Genomic DNA, 19,919 nt, shown 5'->3' with positions numbered 1-19,919 from the left:
AAATTGTCAGACAGCTGGGGGATTAAGTGCATTTTTCAGGAACTCTAAAAGCTTACCATCCAAGTTGAAATATGCTGGAGTTCTGTGGATATTCTTTCCTGCCTTCTCCAAGACTAACACTGTGAGAGTCTTGACATAAAAACTATGTCATCTGACTCCGTTCCAGGGTGTCTCTCAGTATTATCTTGGGAGGGGAGGAGAGCTGGGGAGGGGAGGTTTTCTGTAATAATCCTGACACTTTGTCACCAGTATGTAAGTGAAGTGATATTTTAAGATTGGAATTGTCTACTTTTATTCAAGTATATTTTAAATGTCATTGTGTACGATGACATATTAGAAAAAAGCAACTATCTTAATTAGAACATCGTGCATTCAGAGATGGAAGAGACCTCCAAGCCTTGGATTTGAAATCAGAAGTTTTGGATTTGGTTGTAATTTGGGGCAAGTCACTTTCCCATTTTTCTCAGTATCCCCATCTGTAAAAAGAGCTAGAGAAGGAAATGGCAAACCACTCCAGTGTCTTTACCAAGGAAACCTTAAATGGGGTCAAGGAGAGTCAGACATGACTGAATAACAACAAACCTCTGTATTGTTAAGAAACTTCTCCTGGACCTCACATGATATTTTGTTTCACAGTTCTCTAATGTACATTTCATATGCTATTATGTATCATAATGTCTTATTCCCTTGAATAGATAGTAAGACCCTTGAGGGCAAGAACTCCCTAAGGGCATATGTTATCTAAATTTTACCTTTATCTGACTTGGTGCTATGCATAACATATATATATATATATATGCCTAATGAGGGTTTGATTTTTTTTTTAAATGAGGTAAATAATGAGTAAATATCCTTACTATTTAACCTTGATAAACAGATGACTCATGAGAAATGAATCAACAAGCATTTATTAAATACTTACTGTATATCAGGAACTGTGGTAAGGGAAACATTGTTTCATGGGCTCTTAAGGCTGGTGAATTTATAGCTGAAAAGGACCTCAGAAACCATCCAATTCAACCTTCTTATTTTATAGATGAGAAAATGGAACCCTAGAGAGATTGAGCCCATCACATAGAGATGGAATTTGAACCCAGGTCTTCTGCCTTCAAACCCATTGCTCTTTCCATTGACCCATGCCAACTCCTTCATTTGATTCCCACAGGCAGGAAAACTGCCTGGTTTTGAATTACCATTGTAATTACCAAGGATCCAACTCCTAAATTGATTTGACTTTCGCAGACTTGAACACACAGTCCAACAAGCAGACCATCGCTCATGAGTTGTAGCTCAGAAAGAAAGATCCAGAGAATACTTGTCTACCATGAAAAACAATAGCTGACCCACTCGACTTGGCCAGTTCAACAGCCTGTCAAGGCCTTTTCCTGTCCTGGCCCGAGGCTATTTCAAAACCCTGTCAGTCATTCTAAACAGCATCAGGCATGGGGCAAGGGTAGAGCTAAGCTATATCCACTCTTTCCTTTCTCCCACCAAATGAATGCATACAGAAGCCAAATTCAGTTACATGCAGAGGTGACCAGTTCCAGATTGAACTAGCCCTGTTGCCTTGGCATGTCCTGAATTATGGCCAATGGGACCTACAATAGCTATGTCAAAGACCAGCAGGTGCCCTCTGTAGATCCTTTAATGTGATTTCAATAATTTATAATAAAAGAAATTCAGTTAAATAGCTACATTCTTGGCACCTAATAGAGCACCTTGAATGCAGTTGGTGGTTAATAAATGCTTATTGATTGATTGCTCTTTTCTTTTCACACTGGTCATTGCAATTCATGAGCAGAATAATCAATAGTAATAGTCAATAAACACTTATTAAACACCTGCTGTATATCAGGCACTGTGATAAACACTGGAAGACCAAAAGTAAAAATGTTTTCTGCTGATCATAGAGGTGCTTCTATGACCTTCACAACAACCCTGTGAAGTAGGTGCTACTATTTTACAGTTGAGGAAACTGAGGCAGACCGAGGACTTTTAGGATAGACCAGAACGTTCAAGTAAGAGGCACTGTAGAAATTTAGCAGTAGAGGCAGCTAGGTGGAATAGTGGAGAGAGGACTGGATCTGGAGTCAGGAAGAACAGAGTTCAAATTCTATCTCAAGTTCTTAGCAGTGTGACCCCAAGCAAGTCACTTAATCTCTGTTTGCCTCAGTCTCTTTGTTGTAAAATCATAGCACTTACCTCCCAGGATTGTTGTGAATATCAAATGAGGTATTTGTAAAAGTACAGTGTCTGGCATATAGTGGGCAGTTAATAAATAATTTCTCCCCCCACCCCATTAAACCATTCTTTCCTTGCTGGGTGGAACCCCAACTATCTTCTAAAGAACAGCTCAGATGCTATTTCCTACACAAGGTCTTCCTTGCCCTCTGGTGGTTAGTTTTTTCTCCCTCTTGAAACTACTTTCGATTACTTTGCATAAACTTCATATTTCTCTGTCTGTGTGTACTTTGTGTCTTCCCTCCTCCTAGCAGAATATAAGCTCCCAGGGTCAGGCATTGTTCATTTTGTCATTATGTACTTAGCACCTAGCATCATAGTACCTGGCACATAGTAGGTATTTTATAAATCCTTGTTAGATTGCACCGACTAGCATTGTACCAGTCTCTTTTTATGATACAATTTTCCATCCCCAGCAATGCAAACATTTCTGGGGATAATGCTTAGATGTTGGCTGGGACTCAGAAATAACAGAGGCACTGTTCCAACAGAAAATAATAAGCCTTGCTTTTTATTACTTAATTTATCAACACTCTACTGGAAAAACATCTTGTTAACTGGATAAGAAGAAACTGTGTTCCCCAGTCCAGCACTGGCTGATGGAAACAAATGTCAGGCAGAGTAATGAATCCTGTTACCGTCAGAAGCAGCAGCAGCTAGAGGACGACATCATTCAGACAGGGGAATGGAGTTAAATAGCAATGCTTTATGCTAACATAGAGTCTTTCAGTCCCAGAGTCCTCCAACATTCCAGCACAGCTCAGCTCACCAACCTCACAAAAATCCCAATCTGGGGAAAGTCCAGAGCAGGGCAGCCAGAAGTGGGAAGGGCACCAAGTTCATGTGCATATGATGATCAGGTGCAGAAACTGAAGATACTGTGGTCTCAGAAGACCAAAGACTTAGGGTGGGAATTGGGGACTGTCTTTAAGTATTTGAAGCGTTCTGGTTATAGAAGAGGGGTAAATATTATTCTGCTTGATCCCAGAGGGCAGAAAATCCCTGTGACTTCTGGGATCAGAAATAAACAATGGTAAAACCACTAGCTTTGGAGACTGGATTTGGGTTCAAATCTTGACATTTTCTACCTTTCAAACCTTGGTTAAATCACTTAATCTCACTCATCCTGGGTTTCCTCAGGTTCTAATCTTTGATCCTATAAATGCCTGGAAATGCCCAGTTTTTTCCTTAGCTGTTTATTATTTCCAACTATCCAATTTAAGAAACTTTTAATAATAATAGCTAACATTTACAAGAGCTTTAAGATTTACAAAGTGATTTGCCTTTATCATCTCATCTGATCTTCACTCTACACCTGCAAAGATTCTGCTAAAATTGCCTCCATTTTACAGATGAGAAAGCTGCGGCTGGGAATGAATGCCTTACAATTTGCCAGGTGTAGGACTAAATACCGAGGATCCAAAAAAAGAAAGTGAAACAGTCCCTGACCTCAAGGAGCTAATATTCTACTGAAAGAACTGTTAACAGCTGACAATCACAGAATGACAGATTTACATATGGAAGGGACCACAGAGCTTGTCTTGTCCAGTTCCCTCCCTTCCCCCAACACCAGCCTAGAGACTTGTCCAAGATCACACAAGTAGCAAAGTACAGAACTAGGATTCCTGCCCAGGTCCTCTGACTCTTCATGCAGCTCACTTGAATGTGAAGTATTAAGACCAAGGATGAATTAAGCAGAAATGGAAGTGATTATTTTATTTGAGAGAAAAAAAAAATAGCGAGTGAATCCACAGTATTTAATTACATCTTTTTTCCCTTGTGGTCATTATTTAGTTGACAACTTTGTGACCCCATTTGCGAGTTTCTTGGCAGAGACTGGAGTGGTTTTACTATTTCCTTCTTCAGCTCATTTTACAGATGAGGAAACTGAGGAAAACAGTGTTAAGTGACTTGCCCAGGGTCACACTGCTGGAAAGTGTCTGAGGCTAGATTTGAACTCAGGTCCTCCTGACTCCAGGGTGGACAGTCACTCTATCCACCAAACCACTTCCCTGTCAAAGGTTTTTCCTCTAACTGTCCCCAATGTTTAAAATGTTTCACTCCTTGGCTTTCCTAATTTATTTCAAGACTCAGATCAGATCCTACCTTCTGCAGGTGATGTTTCTTGGTCCAATTCCCACCCCCACTCCCTGCCCTGGTTCCTACCACTGCTTGAGTCTCCTCTCTGAGATGAGTTCCTAACAATTCTGTAAAAATCTTTTAAGTACACAATTATTTACATGTAGTCTCCCCCAATAGAATGTAGGCGGCACAGTTAGGGGTGGTTGCTGCTTTTGCCTTTCTTTGTATCTCCAGCCCTTAGGACAGTGTCTGGCACGTAAAAAGCATTTAATAAGTAAGTGTTCATTGTCCGAGTGGGCAAAAGAGAAATCAGAGCAGTTCTAAATCAGGCCCTGGACCCGATGAAATTTGAAAAGAGGAAGATTTAGGCTTGATTTAAGGAAAACTTTCTTTGAAGTTAGAAACTGTGCAAAGTGTAAGGGGTTGCCCTTCATGGTGGTGAGTTCTCCGTCTCTGGAAGAGGAGATTCTCGGACTCTGTGGCCCCTGAGGTGTCTCTCGACTCTGAGATTCTGTGATTCTGAAGATGAGCCAGACCTCACAGAGAAATTTAATATCTCCTAAATCACCAGTCTGTTTGGTTTCCATAGAAACCTGTGTTTAGAGGTAGTGGTGGTTGTGGGAGGGGGGAAATTCTTAGTAAATATATCCAGGAAAGATGGACCATGGCCCTATGAATAAGGACAGGTGTTAATGATGTTGGTGACAGATGGTGGGTGATGGATGTTGCCTGGGTGAGATCATCTGGGGACTAATACTTTAGGAGATTTTTTTAACAGACTAAAGTATCCTTTACTCTGTGAGTTTGGAGTCAGAGGTCCTGGGTTTGAATCTCAGCTCTGTCATCCACGTTAGAAAGCTACAGATGATTCCCATTCCTTCCACATTTATCCCACCCCAAACTCTGTTCCTCTCTCTGGAGGTAGATTAATTCTCTGAAAGCAGGTGAATTCTCCGTTAGGACAAAACCCAATTCCATAGGGCTCTATTTGGTCTCCCAGAGAATTTCAATAGGAAAGACATGGGCTTACAGAATTGTAACCCTGTCGTCTTTGTGGGAAGGAGGGAGTCCTTATTTACAACCAGTATCACTTTCCAAAACTTGACAAGTACAGTAAATGTTAAGAATTCATGGAGAATGGAACATGAGGAAACTTATTTCTTTCTTCCTTAGTGCATTAAGTTATAGATTCCATATACTGTGAATCAAAATCTCTGTCAACTCAGAGAGCAATAGGAAAGTCATAGTGGGTGGAAATAGATGGCGGGACATTTACAAGTATGACTTTATACCTAGAAGTAATTTAAAAAACAGAAGCTCATAGCTCTAGAACTGGAAGTGACTTCAGAGGTCATCCATTAGATAGTAAACCCTTGAGGGGAGGGGCTATCTCTTTTTTAGTTGTATCTCCAACACTTAGCAAGTGCCTGGCACACAGGAGGCATTTCATAAATGTTTACTGGATGGGATTGCATTTAGTCTAGTTGCTTTGCTTTATAAATAAAGAAACTGAAGCGCAGGGGTACTAAACTACCAGACATGTATCCAGGTCTTTGGACTTCAAAGTCAGAATTTGCTATGCTGCTCCATACAACATCAAAGACATATATGACTAGAAGAAAAAGGGAGTTGATAGTGTATCCAGAGTGAGGTATAACAAGCAGACAACCTGGAGGTTGCATTAAAAAGACAATAACAACAACAGAGAGGCTTCTAGGGTCCCCCATGTGGATTTGTGGAAGAGCAAAGGCGAGAATGACTCAGTAAGAGAAGATATGGATAGCATGAGCCAGTCAAAAATTTATCATATTCCTCCTGTGTACCAGGAACAATGCTAGATCCAAAGACAAAAATGAAATACTTCCTGCCCTCAAGAATCTGACATGCTAGAACCCATGTCCATGGATATGTCAAAATGTTGCTCAGTCATTTTTCAGTCATGTCCAACTCTTCACAATCCCATATGGAGTTTTCTTGGCAAGGAAACTGAAGTGGTTTGCCATTTTCTTCTCCAGATCATTTTACAGATGAGGAAATTAAGGAAAACAGGGTTAAGTGACTTGTTTGGGGTCACACAGCTAGTAAGTATCTGAGATCAGATTTGAATTCAGGAAGGTGAGTCTTCCTGACTCCAGGTCTGGTGTTCTGTGTACCATGGGACCACCTATGGGACACACTGTATGTCTATGAAGGCAATTGATTACAGTATAAGAAACAAAGACATGAGGGATTCAAAGAAACGTAAGGAGACTTATATGAACTGATGCGGAAAAAGAAAGTGGAAATAAAAGAAAAATACACACAATCACTACAGTTCTGAAAACAGTGATACTTTTAAAAGGCAACTGGCTTTAAAAAGCAGTGGTTGCTCTTGGTCCCAGAGATGGTGAAATACATTATCCTCCTCTAGGTAGGGAGGTGGATCTCATGGATGTGGAATTCTGCATGTGCTGTTATGCTGATTAGTTTTGCTTCAATTGATTTAGTTTGTTTCAGGGGAGATTCTTGTGTGTGTTGGCAACACATCAGAAAAGCACACACAAAAAACTAAAGGCATCATCTAAACTTTAAAGGAATAAACAAAATGAAGGAAGTTGACTAGATTAGAGAGGTCAAATCTGCAAACCTCTAGAGTTCCTTGAACTAGATTAAAATGTATTTGAGAAATATTTAACTAAAATGAATAAAAAATGCAACATAACATAGATAATGTTAATTTGTGGTCTTCCCAGCATGAAGCTGGCAGGAATCTTGTTTCTATCTGAGTTTAACACAGGTGGTGATGACCTGTAAGGTCTCTCATAGTTTTAAAACTAACTCTCCCTGAAACTATTTGTTATTTACTCTACAAATATTTTGTATTGACTTATCTGTGAGCCTATTCTTTCCTCCTGCAGAATGTAAACTAGTTGAGGGCAGGGACATTTTTTTGTTCTTGTATCTCCAACACCAACACTCGACACTGATAAATCTCTTAATTAAATGTTTGTTGAATGAATCTATGATCCTATGAACTTGGATTTAAGAGATCACTTCAAGGATGGGTGGAAATTTGGCATTCGACTTGGAATGCCAAATTAGAGGCAAGGAGTGCTTGGGATAAAGCCAAAGACAAGATACAGCAAAGCCATCTCCAAATATACCATTCAAAACATGTATCAAATGAGCAACCCCTGATTGTATTTATTAGTCTGTACAAATTCCTTAAGGCAAGGGATTAAGTGACATTGATTACCCCCCCACCCCACATCCCTTATAAACTTTCAACGTTTACAAAGCCCAAGAAGACCTGAGTTAAAAATCCTGCCTCTCATTCACTGTATTATCCTGAGCAAGTAGGTCACTTAGTGTCTCTAGGACTCAGTTTACTCAATTATAAAATGAGAGGGTTAGACTAGATGACCTCTGGCACCCTATGATTCTATGAGGAAAGAGTTTGGGTCATGATCTCCCTTTTAAAGAAGGGAAATTGAGACCGTGAGAGAAAAGATAGTTTGCCCATGGTCGCCTAGTTAGGAATTTATCTATCTATCTATCTTTCTATCTATCTATCTATCTATCTATCTATCTATCTATCTATCTATCTATCTGTCTGTCTGTCTGTCTGTCTGTCTGTATCTATCTTCTATCCATCCATCCATCTATCTATACATATATATATGTCTATACATATACATGTAATAGGGTTATCTATAAAATATATATAAAATCCTTTCTATATATTATAAATATATACATAATTCTGTTATATATGAGAGGAGAGAGAGAGAGAGAGAGAGAGAGAGAGAGAGAGAGAGAGAGAGAGAGAGAATGAGATGAAAGGAAATTTAGAGACCACATAGATCCCACTGTCTCATTTTACAAAGGAGGAAACTGAGGCGCCGAAAAGGTTGACTTGCCCAAGATCACACAGGTATTAGTCAACAAAGCCTGATTCATATTCTGGCTCATAAAGCTCTAATCTAGGGATTTTTCCCCTGCACCTCAATACTTCTAGTTAAACTCAGGTCACAAGATTCCAAGGCCAGTCCTCTTTCCATTATATCACTGTAATCTGAAAGGGTAAAACACATACACACACACACACACACACAGAAACTTTTAAGTCTTGGGGGAAAATATCAGCACTCCCACACATTTAGACTAAAATGAACAGGAGTCTATATTTCAGCTTTTAAAATGATGATAATCACAGTTTGCCATGGGAATTTAATGAAGGCTACCCAGATCAGGAGCTAATTCCTGACTTGTTTCTGACACCCAATACAATGACCATATGGATCTGTGACTCGTGCGTGTGTGTGTGTGTGTGTGTGTGTGTGTGTGTGTGTTTGTGTGTGTTTTAAGGCTGAAAATGCTAAATGGGCTCCTTAACTGATATATTTCTCCTCCTCCTAATAGCGCTGCCCAACTTAATTAACTCCATCTCGCACACACCTGAAGATTGGAGATTTTATTGGCTCTCCCATCTGGCTTTTATAACGCCAGTTATGTACACAATAAATCCTGCTTCAGAACTTAATTCTGGCTAAGAGAGCCGTCCGGCTTGATGTCATCTTCCTTAACAGCACTCATAGAGAGAGACTGTGGAAATCATTAGTAGCTGGAGAGCCTCACACATTGGGGAGTGCCGGGAGCCTGTTTATTTTTAAAATCCTGCTTTATTTTAAGAGCAAGTATTTCCCTCTGAAGTCAAAAGGGCACTGGGTTGGGATTCAAAAGACCTGGGTTCAAATTTTCCCTTTGCTTCAAACTGGCTGCATGGCGTTGGGGAACCTCTCTGTATTTTGGTTTTTATTCTCCATAAAATAAAGGGGTTAAACTAGTAAATGGTTCCTAAGGCTCCTTTCAGTTCTAAATGGATTATCCTATGGTTTCCCATTCTCTTTCTATTCTGTTCTCTTCTATTCCGTCTACAAAGATCTATACAGTTACCAAGTTATCAGATCTTGTCATTTCTATCCCCAAAGCATCTCTACCATTTATCTCCTCCTTCCCACTCACAGAGCTTCTAATTTAGGTCAAGTCCTGATCTGACACTCAGACTACTGTCTCCTAAATGTCCTTTGGGCTTTCTGTCCCTGCATTTGCCAATGCATAGATGCCAAATGGCAGTTTCTAAACCCCATATTTGACCTTGTTCCCCTTTTCTGGAGTAATATCAATAAACGGTAAGCGATTGCCTCTTTTTATAAGATACAAACTCTTCAGCCTGGTATTTAAATCTTTCCACAATCTGGCTTCCATCTGCCCCCCCTCTTCACTTCTTCCTCTTAGAATTTCTTAATTTTCTTCAAAGTTCAGGTTAAACGTTAACCACCTACACAATCTCCCAAGTTGTTAGCTGTCTCCTTAATTTTTTTTTAAATTACTTTGTCTTTATTTGTATCTACTTGTCTGCATATGATAGGCAGAATGTAAGATCCTTGAAGACGGAGGATTCCCTTATTTTTTGCCGGTGTACCCCCAGCACCTTGAATACAGTAGGCATCTAATAAATGCTTGTTGAATTTACTTTGTTGAACTGATCAGTTGGGCTCTGAGTGTTCTGGTGGAATTTGTGTAACCTTTCTGATCTGATCCCAGGGTACCTGCTCCCCTCCCTGTGGGACTTAGACACCAGGGGAGGGGGAAGTCAAGGTCCATTTGTTTACCTTCGAGGTTAACATCTCAGAGGCTACCACTTCCAAACTGGGGATGTTTTGTCTGCTTTTCTGATTCCAGCTTTGTCAGAAAATGTCAGTGGGGCCAGGAGGGCAAGGGCTTCCTCATGATTGAGGATTTTCTTTCACATGACCTTCCTAAAGCTGATTTGGGGCTCCAGACAGGACAGGCCCTGGCTCTGACAGGGGCCGGCTGGCAGGGGCAGTCTGGGGTCCCCCAGGGCATTCTGGCATTCTTAAACTAACTGGAGGCTGCTGCCCTGCCTCCTAGTCATCCTCCCCCTCCCCCACCCTCCCAGATATATTTTATAAGCTGGTCTGGCCGCTTTTCTCAGAGAGGGTGAGAAACATCCCCTCCATGTTCTTTTTTTCTTTTTTCTTTTGCTCAAGAATCAAACAAATCAAAATTTAAAAATTAAGGGGGTGAGCATTTTCCAAATCTCTTTTCCTTTCAGGAGGAATTTCAGAGTGGTTAACTTAGAAGCAAAAATCCTGTGAGGAGGAGTCGTCTAGAGTCTTTTTTCCCAAAGGGGTCTCCCTTCAGTGACCCCCAAAAGCAGCTTCAGAACAGGAATCGGGCCCTTGGACATGCAGATCATTTAAAGATGACAACAGAAGCAGCAGGTTATAAATTAATGAGAAGAAAATTAATTAGTTTCCTTGCTCCCTGGACTAATCTGGTGGTTTAAAACTGGTTTAATGAAAACTTAGATAAAGGAAGGGGGAGTGGGGGGTGGAGAATGAACTTCATTTAGAAGGGAGGTGTTGGGGGGTGGGGGAGAGAATGATAAAAGGTCACCTAATGAAACCCGGAAGTCGTCACCTAGTCTTGGATTGGCCATAACTCCCAGATCAGGGACACACTAATGTGTCATTAATCAACCTTATCAGTCAGGGATATTGACAATATTGAGAACTGAAACTCATCCCACAGTGCCAAGTTCAGGCACTGCTGGCTGCAGGCAAGTTTAGAGTTCATCTGGGTGGTGGCAGCCCTCGATAGGGCATCGTCCTCTGATTTATGCTCCCGAGGGCCTCCAAAGAAAGACTCTTCAGATAAGCATATGTCAACAGGTTCCCCCACACGCCCCTAAATAGGCTGATGCGGGGCAGGGCTGAGGAAGGGTTGAGTGGAAGATAGGAGGAGGAAGAAACAGCAACCTGTCAATAATGCCAAAGGGCAAACCAGAGGAAAACCCATCAAAGGCAGCTATCAAAAAAAAAAATCAGTTGAGGGTGGGGGGCAGAGTTGGCCCAGTCAAGGTTGGACTTTCTGACTTTCCGGTCCTAGCTCTCGATGCATTGGCCCCTCTTCACTTTGGGGGCTTTGATTCAGCAAAATCAAGGATGCAAACTTCTTAGGAGTACTTAGTTTCCATGGCAACCAGAGCTGACCTCCCTTATTATTGTTCTCGAGAGGGGACTGACTTTACTCTATGTTCATTCACTGAATTAATGGACTCCTGGTTCTTTTATTAGCAGCTGGCTCACAATGGCAAGAGAGACATGTTGTAAAAAAAAAAAAAAAAAAAAAAGGCCCTCTCCCCCAACTGTCCGGCCCTTTGTCCGAGGCTTACTGGAATGAAGCAAGCCTATTCAGCCAAAGATTATCAAAACCAACTCGGGGCTGCCTCTGTTTGCAGCAGCTAAGTATACTTTGATTTCATAAAGACATAACTGAAATAACAAGCAAATTAGAGCCTTCTAAGAAATGGCTGGATCGATGAAAGAGACCCCAGGAGGACTGGATCGTGAATATTAAGGATCTCTCTTGCCAATTCCAGTGACAAGTTTGGTGAGCCCAGAGAGCCACGATCTGGGGGAAGTTGGTGGTGGGGGAAGGTGTGTGTGGGGGAGACAACAGAAGGAAATAACTAAATGAACCAAATAGAGGAGTTTCTCACCATTGAGCTAAAGAACTCAAGCTTATGACTGAAGGGTTTCTTCCTTTGTCCACTAGGGGTTGGGAATGGTTGCAGAACCCTCTCTCATTGCTAAGGAGGTTTACAATGTGTTGTAGGTACTGGGACACTGAGAACCCAGTCTGGCATCCGATCATTGGACAAAAGTTTCTGATCTTCAGCACTCTCTACTCCTACAAAATATCACAGGTCATTTTGTACAACTCATTTATCTAACTAGGAAGGAATTAAGACCCAGGGGAAAATAAAAGTGACTCTCTCAGAGGCACACAATTAGCAAGCATTATAGGCAGGATTCGAATCCAGGTTTTCTGACCCCAGAACCAGCGTTCTTTCCCCTATATCATACATATTATAGATCATGAAAAACAGAGCTCTTTAACCCTCAGACATCGTTAATGGGGAAATAGTATAATTCCCACCCCAGTTCTTGTCCAATTTCTCTCCAGTTGCTTGCCATTGCCACCACTTGAAAGGATACAGCTGTTATGTGAATCAATGCTAGATTTGGAACCTAAAGGAACCTTTAGAATTCATCTAGTATAAACTTTCATTTGACAAATGAGGAAATTGAAGCCTTGAAAGATAGAAATCACCCAGGTAGGAAGAGTTTTGAGTTTGGTGTACGTGTGTGTGTGTGAGTGTGTTAGAGGAAGTCAAGGGAACATCATGGTTCATTAAACCAGTATGTTAGAACAGGAGAAGGAGATCCTGGGCTGGACCTATGAAAGAAGTCGTGGTTTGAAAGTCAGAGCCAAAAATTGAACCCAGATCCTTTGACTATTGAGCCAAATCTCTTCCTGCTGATTTAACGGAGATACAGACTCCAGTTCTAGCTTCTTTTCTACAATATGATTAGGTTTTCTTGTTTCCTCACTCTCCCTCATCTAACACACACTCACACACACACACAGAGTCAAGTTCCACTTTTAATAAGAAAAAGCTCCCCCTCGCCCCTCCCCCCCTGCCCAATAACCCTAACTAAGGTTCAGTTCAGGAAGCCAGGTATTACAAGGACTCCTTGCTCTCTAAACAGCTCAAGTTAAATCTTAAAGTCAGTCCGTGAGTGTGTGTGTGTGTGTGTGTGTGTGTGTGTGTGTGTGTGTGTGTGTGTGTGTGGTGTCTGGTATGATGATAGACCCTGGTTAGGCCTCAGGGTGTGTGGCCTCCCCCAAGTAATTGCTTCACAAAAGACAGTTAGCAGTTCCCTCCGTCTTCTCTTGATACCTTCCTGCCTGCTTATTGAAGTCTGATTTCTGGCTCCTTGGAGCCATCCTTTATCAAGCTCCAGCCATCCCATTGGGAGAGGCCCTCGGAGACCTTTCGACATCCCCCATTACCAGAGGCCATTTCTGATGGTCCAGACTATAGAAAATGTCTTCACAACAGCCCAGTGGGACAAGCTATGGTTATAATATCCAAATAATCATTTCACAAATTATCATAATTATGAACCAATCATCCAGTTTTGACAAAGCCTGGTGCAAGAATCAGATGACTTTATGACCTGTAGCATTTTGTACATCATAATAAACTTGGATAGATTTATGAGTCTATCCATCTCTCTCTCTCTCTCTCTCTCTCTCTCTCTCTCTCTCTCAAGCATACAACTTTATTAGCTCTAATTTATTTGGGACTCTCCTCCTGAGCATTGCATTTTAGCGGTCTTGATGCTGCCTTGGGGCAATGCTCTAATAAGAACCAAGGTTTGGGAAGCCCCAGTGGGGTCCCCTTTCTTTTCTGTTCACCCCCACAGTCTTAGGTCTATGAGAGCAAATTCATGGTTATTTATTTTTAAGGGGAGGGAGGGCAGGAGGAGAAAAAAATCAGCTTTGCTTTTCATTTTCTCCCTAGTCATACTGTATTAACACTTCCTTACATTTCAAGCCGTAAAAAGAAAATAAACAAAAATTGGACAAAGAGAAAGACTGTTTGACGTGTTTTTTCTCCCCCCCCTTCCTTCCTTCCACCCTTTCATATCAACCCAGAGACTGAATCTAACTTTCTTTCTGTGATATTATCTCCCTCTGTGCAGGATATTCATGTTAACAGATAAAATTCTAGCTCTGGAGAGAGTCAAAGAATAAATTTACAGCCTTTTGCCAAATGTCTATCCTATTGGATTTTGATAAGAGGGCTATTGAGCCTTAATGATGCCGTCTATCCATTTTTAGCTGGCCCTTAACATGTCTTTTTTATTTGTCCCTGAAGCCTCTTCACCAGCTCTTTTCATTACAAGTTTCTCAGCTTACTCTCAAGGGAGACAGAGTGGACAAGAGTGATGGATAGATAACTCTATAGATTATCTCCCACAGATGTTTTCTCTCCAGTAGCCCCTAGGCTATTCCCTCTAAGTAAACAGAGACTAAATAGAGAGTCTACTGAAGAGAAAAGTCCCTGAGGTCTCCTGTCACCACACTCAGAAAAACTCGTACATCCTGAAGAAGGGTTTTTGTAAAGGCCTTCCTTCTCTCTGCCACCCCCCACCCCCAGCCCTCCCCAGCCTGAATCCCTGACATTCATCCAAAGTGACTTTTAAGGAAAAGCTAAAGACACTCCAGGTTATCCCACAGAAGACATCATGCAGGGGGAAATGAGAACATTTCCAATCGGGCCAGAGACTTTCCATCCTTCAGCTCTCCCATAAGGCCAAATCAGAGAGCTGTTGAGCTTGGGTTACTTTGCAGTTACTTGCAGGAGCTGCAGGGAGGGAGAGAGGAGGCAGAGAGGCAGAGGCCAACCCGCCTTCCTTCCACCGCCCTCCCCCCCCCCCCCAACCCTGGTGCCCCTTGGAAAGAAAGAATGAAGTCACCGATGATTGATAGGCAGGGGGCTGGGCGGCTAGAAGTTTTCAGAAATAGTCTGGCATTTCTCCTCACCCTTCCTTACTGGCATCAGCTTTGTTTTTTATCCTCTAAATTCTTTTCTAACCCAAATATTAAAATTCAAATAATAAAAATATACAATATAAAAATAGAATTATGCAACATGTGTACTATCATTATATATCAGAATAATATATAATCTAAATAACTTCATATTTTATAGGATGATAGGTCTAGAGCTGGAAGAAGCTATAAAGGCCATTCTTTAGTCCAACCCATGAGCTCCACTGAGGACAGGAACTATGTATTTGGCTTTATTTTTATCCCTAGCATTTATCACAGTACCTAGTATATAGTAAGTGCTTAATAACAGCTTGTTGACTGACTCTGAATTTACAGATGAGGAAATTGAGGCTTAGAGAGGGGAAATACCTTGGCCTTCCATTGCCTCTTCCAAAGCTTTGTACCTGGGTGGTGCTGTGGTAGTGAGATAATAACATTGGTGAATCCTACCCAAACTGGGAAACCTCTGAATCTGGGATCTGAGATAGATTATGTCATCTGATTTAAGGATAAGTCTCTCTCAATCATATCAATGAGCATTTATTAAGCACATCCTATGTGCTGGTTACTGTGCCCAGTGTCAGGGATACAAAGAAAGGCAAAAGACAGTGCCCTCAAGGAGCTTATAGACTACTGGGAGAGACAAATGTCCAAACAATGTGTACAAACAAGATATAGGTAGGGTAAATTGGACACAACTGGCAAAGGGAAGGCACTAGCATTAAGGGAAATCAAGAAAGTGTCATAGTCAGAGGGGCTCATTAGTGTACTGGTCATGGGCTGAAGGATCTATTGTTATTTTTTTCAACCATAACCCTCAATTACACCTACTCCATCATAGACACATTTCTCTTGGTAACAATGGCAGTCAACTCACATCGTTGAAATTGGTGACCCTTGAAATACTAAAGAATACATAGCTATAGTCTGCTCTTTTATTACTGCCATGACTTCATAACCGTATTCTACAGTACAATTATTATTCTTCAGTACTGTCCAACTCTTCATCTGGGATTTCCTTGGCAAAGATACTGGAGTGGTTTGCATTTCTGTCTTCAGCTCATTTTGCAGATAAGGAAATAGAGGCAAACAGGGTGAAGTGATTAGCCCAATGTCACACAGCTAGTAAGTATGTGAAGCCAGATTTGAACTCAGGTCTTTCTGGCTCCAGGGCCAGTGCTCTACCCACTATGGTGTCACCTACCTGCCCTATGACTACGTTCTCACTCTGTTTTGCTAGTATGCTTATCCTTTACACATTGTTTCTTGCTCTATCATGGTTTCGATATTTCACAAGTTGGCATAAGAAATTAAAAGGGAATTTTGGGAGAGTTTTGCAGAAGCTGAAAACAACATGCAAAGACCAACAGATGACACAGGAAAAAGTTTTCAAATTCAGAAAAGGATAAAATAAATTTATAGTATTGTAAAACATCAACAGATTTCATTTTTAACAGCATAATAATTCAAACTTCTTCTCTGATATGAAGGGAAGAACAAAAATTTTTACTTGGATTTTCCTGATTGTGAGGGTGCTGCACCCCTAACCCCCATGATGTGGAAAGGATAACTCTAGTCTATGATTCTTCTATGTCATTACAACTGCCATGCTATAATTCTACTAATTTTTTGTTATAACTAGAACTCTATCACTACTATGTGGTAATTCTAGTTTTGTAGTAGATTAGAAGTCTGGCTGATTAGTTATGAAGACCTAGGTTGAAGCCCTGTCTCAGACATGCTGTCTTTATGAATGTCATATCCTCCAACTTCCCCAGCCACCTCTGTTACTCTGAGTGATAGAGTAGGTGTTGATCCTCATTGGTAGAGGGAGATTCTCTTACAGATTCAGTTTAAAAAAAAAACAGATCCTAGGAATATGTCAATTACTTCATGATCTTATTGATTCAGTCAATCCCTCCGAGGGTACAGATTCCAGTTCAGCCACACCTTTTTTATCTTGTATGATTCTTGTCCAGGACACAAAAAGTGAAGGGTTCCACCCAATATCCTGGGGGCTTCTAGGAGGGAGGGAGGAGAGCTACCTCTAAATATCTTGAAATTTAAAAGATACTACTGGAGGATGCCACCTATCCATCACTAATCCATGGCACATACTCAATCTTATGATAGAAGAGTCCTAATGTTTCCCATTCATGAGAGAAACTTTCTCACAAAAACTCATGGATACTTTCTGTTAATCATGGTTTCATTTATCAATCAATAGGCTCCTGGATGGACCTCAGTTATCCCTGCAAACCTTCATTAGAATCTGTGGAGAACTGCTTTTTCACATTTTTCAGAATGATGTCTGAAGTCTAGAGAATTTGACTGACTTGCTCAAGGTCATACTAAGGGTAAAGAGAGATTTTAGATTTCCTGAATCCTAAATTTCATACATTAGGCTAACTTCATGCCATTCCTCCCCACATATAAGATGGCATGGAGATAAGTTTGTATTACTTCAAGAAAACCCTGAGAAGACATTTTCAAAATTATAAAAGAAATGTTGCAAGGAATTCTTTGCTTAAAAAATTAATTAGAGGAGACAAAAATTTCTAGACTAACGATAATCAGTAGACCTGAGTTCTATTCCTAGTTATGTCACTACTACTACTTACTACTACTACTACTGCTGCTACTACTACTACTACCACCACCACTACTACTACTACTACCTAGCAGTGAAGCAAAATAGATCAAGCAAATTACCAGGCTTGCACAGCTAATAAGTGTCTGAGGTTAAATTTGAACTCAGGTCAAGAGCTCTATCCACTGTGCCACCTGGTTTTCCTCAGACATTTACATTTCATGTCTCTGAAATCTCCTACTCCATTGGCTCATTGTCCCTAAAAATAGCGTCTGCCCTGATTGCCGGGTGGTATGGGAGGAAAGAACGTTCTTCATTCAGACCCAACTCCTCTAGGGCCTGAATTCAGTGGCAGCCAGACTTTCAAGTCAACTACTTGGAAGTAGTTGTCTGTACCCTAGGCATTTATGATTGTGTATAGAGCAAGGAAGGAGACACCGAGATGTTCTCAAATGTGCCTTTCTGTTGTTGCAAGAAAACAATTTCTTCAGGTTATGCTTTTGGAAAGCTGAGGACAAAACCTCACATGCTCGATGTTCTCAGAAATAAACCACTACCATAAAATTCAAGGGGGGGAGGAGGAGAAAATTTTTCCTGATTTTATGCTTAGAAATTTTTTTTTTTGAGTTGAAAAGCTGTTTCTTCACAAACCATTACATTTTGACTTGAACTCTTTACCTTACAGGTCTGACCTTTCTTAGCCTGGCTGTAAAACCCTACTGCCCATTTCTCCATAAATTTGCCACCTCATAAACCCCTGCTACTGCTTCACGACAATACCCTTCAGCGACATAATGTCCCTGAGTGGATCCTTGCTCCAAGTGACTGAATGGCTCTGTTCTAGACTGTGAAGGGTAAGGAAAGTCAATATTTTGTTTGGAGGTGGAAGGGTGGATGTACATTTAAAGTGTGTAGAATTAGGTCCCCTTCTAGAAGAAAGTAAAAAAGCAGTCAAATTGTGTATTTTTTAAAATAAAAAAAATACTTATTTAATAATTCTTACTGTCTTGGTCGAGAGAGAGAGAGAGAGAAAGAGAGAGAGAGAGAGAGAGAGAGAGAGAGAGAAGAGAGAGAGAGAGAGAGAGAGAGAGAGAGAGAGAGAGAGAGAGAGAGAGAGAGAGAGAGAGATTGGCTCATTTTGTATTATGATGAAATCCTGATAATTTCAAGGGCTTAAAAAAGGCCTCAGTGCTCATTGGACTGGGAGGATTTACTTCATTCTGAAACATGGGTTATGAGAATCAGAATAACTTATTCGGTCACCTTCTCACCCATGTCTACTCAGACAAAAAGACCCCACTGAGGCACGAACACTGCCAAATGAGTTATGGAGATAAGAAGGTAAAAAGTTCATCCCCGTTGCTAGAGGTCCCTCAGAAGGTCACGGCATGGTCAGAAACTGAGTCCAATGGGAAACTTGATTTCCAAAATAAAGGCCTATTGGAATCAATCTCGTAAGAGGAGACTGGTTCTCCCCACTGAAGATAGATATGTCTAAAGATTGTGTCTCCAGCTAGCTGCGGAGCCGGACAGGGATAGGGTTTCATCATATTTGGCAGAATCCTAAGAGTGTTTTCTTTTAACTCTCAAAGTTCAGAAATGGCGAATAAGATGGCTCCCACATCCCTATATTAGGTCCTCGGCCTGAATTCAAAATATATGACAGCGTTGCCAACTCAAAAATATGTGACAGCATTTCTGAAGCATGCATTTTGACCAGGAGAAATCCAATAGTCATTCTCACATTGAGAAAATAGCCCTTGATGGGAATTTGATTACAAAAAGTCAATCTACTAATGCAAATAAGACCATATTACTCTTCCCAGTGGGGATCTGGATAAGAACTATCTGGATGAAACTTGCTATGGTTTATTCTGGGGATATTTTTAACCAAAGACACCAACAGGAAGCCTGACATTTTTACCTTAAAGGAAAATCCAAAATAAGAGACAACCCTCTCTTCCCTGCTTAATGAAATAGAATAACAGCTGGATGAAAGGTCTATCCTACTACTTAATTACAAAAACCACTCAACATCTGTTGCTATTACACAATCCCTTCCATTAGAGGGATGTCTCTCTGTCCACGTAAGTCAATCTGTGGTAGTGGGTTAACAGTGTACCAAGCACAGGGCCAGTTACTGGATAGGAACTTTGGTTCTGAATTTAATAGCTGCTTTATTTAACTGATGGCTTCTTCCTATATTAAAACTCATTAGCCAACCCTGTTGTTGAATTTCCAGTCACAAATGATGACTATGCCCACTCATTTGTTTTTAAAGTTACTGGAGGGTGATTAAAAATTCATAATGCACTTATGTGTGTATATACACATATATGTTTGTTTATATACGTGTACATTTACACACATAGACATGTATGTCTATATGTACATGTACAATCCTTTGAATGCAACTTGTATTTCTAAAGGAGATAAATTGATAAACTGAAGTATTTTATGTATCTATTCATGTTCGGTATATATGCACACATATATAGGCATGTTTATATATTCCCTTGAATGCGCTTGCAGA

The 19,919-nt window shown here is 40.7% G+C and overlaps 1 protein-coding gene across 4 annotated transcripts in view; it reads right to left on the bottom strand.

Moving 5' to 3' along the window:
• The window catches only part of PRDM16 (PR/SET domain 16), a 635,076-nt gene that overhangs the window by 295,097 nt on the left and 320,060 nt on the right, over positions 1 to 19,919 (bottom strand). The gene's annotated exons all lie outside the window — the stretch shown is intronic.

The sequence above is a fragment of the Notamacropus eugenii genome, chromosome 5 (assembly GCF_028372415.1).
Source record: "Notamacropus eugenii isolate mMacEug1 chromosome 5, mMacEug1.pri_v2, whole genome shotgun sequence".
Lineage (NCBI taxonomy): Eukaryota > Metazoa > Chordata > Mammalia > Diprotodontia > Macropodidae > Notamacropus > Notamacropus eugenii.
Note: the sequence above shows the minus strand (reverse complement) of the source record. Positions and strands in the feature narration are given on the sequence as shown.